Source organism: Austrofundulus limnaeus, unplaced genomic scaffold (genome assembly GCF_001266775.1).
Source record: "Austrofundulus limnaeus strain Quisiro unplaced genomic scaffold, Austrofundulus_limnaeus-1.0 Scaffold96, whole genome shotgun sequence".
NCBI lineage: Eukaryota > Metazoa > Chordata > Actinopteri > Cyprinodontiformes > Rivulidae > Austrofundulus > Austrofundulus limnaeus.
The window spans coordinates 336,907-340,614 of NW_013952498.1; positions in this window are offsets into that span (position 1 = coordinate 336,907).

Below are 3,708 nucleotides of genomic sequence, written 5' to 3' on the forward strand. Positions count from 1 at the left end.
GTGTGTGTGTGTGTGTGGGAGCGTGTGTGTGTGTGTGTGTGTGCGAGTGCGATGACCTACATGTGTAATTAAATAACCCAGAAGGCCAGCACACACCTGTGTCCCCTCATGAGGAGCTACACTCCGATCTGTGTGTGTTTGTTTGTCAGTGTTCGTCACGATGTACAAAATGTGATTTCATAACGTCTCCAGATGTTCTTCACTCCACTTAACGAGGAAGCAAGGATTTATAAACACTGTCAGATTCACGACCCTTTTAAGATAAGATAAGATAAGATAAGATAAGATAAGATAAGATAAGATAAGATAAGATAAGATAAAACTTTATTGATCCCACAGTGGGGAAGTTTGCACAATTTGCGGAGGACGTTTTTTATGTTTACTGCATCCCTCTATTAGTGTTGGAGGCCCTTAATTCTCAATCGTAAACCCCTCAAGGTCGGTTTGGTTTTATTTATTTTTTTAACTTTACCTATGAGTCGACTGTCTTTTAGTAAAATATCTAATGAAACAGTGGTTCGACTTTGATTCGATTTTTAGACAGTAGTCATTGATTGTTTATCTGCAACACATTACTTTCAGAGTCAGTCCAATTCAAGATGGCCACCACAGACAACTGGCTTGAGCAAACACAACCTTTACTTGAGCTAAAATTCAAGGTGGTAGTACCTGAGAGTAATTCACAACTCATTATGTAAACTCTACACATTGAGCTTCATCTTTGTTCAAAAGCATTACTTTACTTTATCAACCCTGTTTGTCTGTTGGCAAAATATCTCATGCAAATGCTTATTTTTTTACCATTACATTGGCGTCAATTTGGCTTTTTACAATAATTCACATAGAATTTTTCAACAGCAGCAGCTAGCTGTAGCACTTCCTGTGCAAARTGAGACACTTCCAGCAGTAATATCTAATTAATTTTGCTGAATTAACTGTGTAACGCAAAACTTATGGCAATGGAAATATTTATGAAATACTATTTGTGTGAACCACTCTGAAATCTTCAAAATAAGAGTTTAAAACTGGCACTGATCTGCAAATGGCCTTAAAGTTTATAGTCTTTCTGTTTTATAAAAAGGTTTAATAGTTTACAAGTAAATAGTTGTAAAACTGTAGCAAAATATTACTTCCTGTTTTCAAATTCTTCTTTATGCTGAGGTCTTGGTGGTGGGAAAAGAGGCAGGACATTCGGGAGACAGAAACGTGTCAAAAACCACAGCATTACTGTGTAAACAGGTTTCATTCACACATAATCAGGCCCTGACTGAGGGAGAAAAGGAAAATGACAGGAAATACAGGAAAGCACTAACACCAAGAAAAAAAAGACAGGAAATATTTCACAATGAATCTCAAAAGGAAACACAAAGAACAGCAACACGAGAGAAAACTAAAGTAAAACTTAAAAACTCAAACAAAGAAGAACCCAGGATGCAGACAGGTCAAGTAACAAACATCCTGTTTGTAGAAAACGATGGAAATTTTTCTTTTTTCATTCTTTAATCTTGCCATAATGGTGAATCTAAAAATTAAAACACATAGATTCAACATTCAAAGCATTGGTTAATGTGAACTGAATGAATTACTGCACTTTTCGTTGTCGTACTTTTAGTCTAGGATTTGACATGAACAATATAAAATTTAAAGGTTCAAAGTTTGAACAAAAACAAATATGTATCGTCTGTCCCTCCAACTTTACCCTCATGACATCTGTGTGTGTACGGTATGTTGCTTCTGTTGCTGGTTCTTGATGGTAAATAGAGGCACAAAACACATTTGTGTTTTCTTGTGTCTGCGCTTGTTGTACTCTAGTTTTAGCAAAAAAAAAAAAAAGGTAATGTACCACTGGCTGGGTTTTATTTAAAAAAAAAAACTCAAAGCAATTGTTCTATGCACAACAGTTTGAGCTTACAACTCAAAAACCTTCAAAGTCAACTCAGTTCAAGTTGGCCACCATAACCAATTCAGATTAACCAACAGACAGGTAACTGTCAGTTTTGCAGATATTAAGCTAAAATTTGAGCGATAACGTGARTCAAGATGTTGCAGAAAAAGTCAAACAGTTATAACTATGTCCTTTCTGATGTCTAAAGGTGTTCAGGGTTGGCCCTAGCTAACTGGGCACCCCTTGTGTAATTTTTCTAAATCTCACTGATAATTTACTTACAGTACATTKACATYCCAAATTAAATAGTTTTGTTTTTGATATTATCTTTTTATCTTTAGAAACCAGGTTGTCCAATTAAAATAATTAAAAATATAATTAATTTAAAACAGAACATCTGACGTCTACCTCATACCTGGCAACATGTGCTGACATCATGAGGAACACCTGTTCACATTAACCAGCAGCTGTGGAGTGAAGCAGTTCTAGGGGGGTTCATGGGAATACGCCTCCTGAAAATTTACTTAAAACTCTGCATTTTCCAGCCTTTTGAAGAGTGATTTACTAAATTCTTGGGATTAATGAAACATAAAATCAGTATTTTATGAAAGTAGAACACTGACAAACAGACTTTAACCTGAACTTTATTTCAGATCATAACTGAAACTTTTATTATTCATATTTTGTTTTCTGTTTACACACTGAGGACCAGTATTTAGTCTTGACTGCATCACGATAGTTATCATGATACATCCTCTGCACTATAAAACACCTCATGCAGTAACAAAGCAGATGAGAACAAATTACCTTCATAAACCTGAGAAATCAGTGATTATTCTTCAGACTAAATCAACTATCCTCTGATAAAATGATTAAATATATTTTTCATCTTGTGGATGGACCTCAGCATTTATCTTTACTGCCGGATCTACGGGCCGGCCTGTGGCAGGTCTTCTGCCTTCCTTTAAGGAATGCTGAGCTTTTATTTCCAGTATGTAATAAAATGTGACAGATCCTCTTTATTTGTGTTTTTCAGTTTCTTAATAATAAAACACCAAATTATAAAGTAGCTCCAAAGCTAAAATGATTACATAAACTCAAAGGTGTTATTGTCCATCTTCTGCCTTGTATTATTTCAGCCTACCAGAAAAACAAAACCATTAGTGAGATAACATCAGATGTTTGAGTGGCTGCCATCTCTTCGGGCCGTGCCAAGCTCAGAACAAGAGCGCAGGATTTTTCTCTGCCTCTTATTTTGACGTCCTCTAACCAGTTCTGACAGACCTCTGAGAGAAGGAGGACTCACAGGCAGGTCAGAGAGGACTTCATGGTTTAGATGATCTGTTTCCTCACAAACTGAGCCTGCGTATCACCCACCGCCTCTCATGCCACAATTTTAAGTTAAATTCAACTTATGAAAGCCATTTTTCTCTAACTTTGTGATGATTAACTGCTGCACCAAGTTTTAGAATCAGAATCAGTTTTATTGCCATTGTCAATGAACAGGATTCACAGACTAGGAATTTGCTTTGGTGTAAAGGTGCAATAGGTATAAAATATAACAAATAAAGAAAATACAAAGGATAAGCTTAGCTCAATATAAAGATTAGCGATTAAAGATAATGGTGCGTTCACACCGAACGCGATTTCAGCTTCAAAATCGCAGCCAACGCTGAAGTTTGAAGCTTGTGCACTTTGAGGTCAGACGCAGGACAGCTGTTGAAGCGCTGCACGGCAACAGCCTCCCCGCCCCTCCCTCCTCTGTCGGGCTCTGTTTAATGTCGGACGAGGAAGTGCTTTACTTTATTTACAGAGAGCATGTC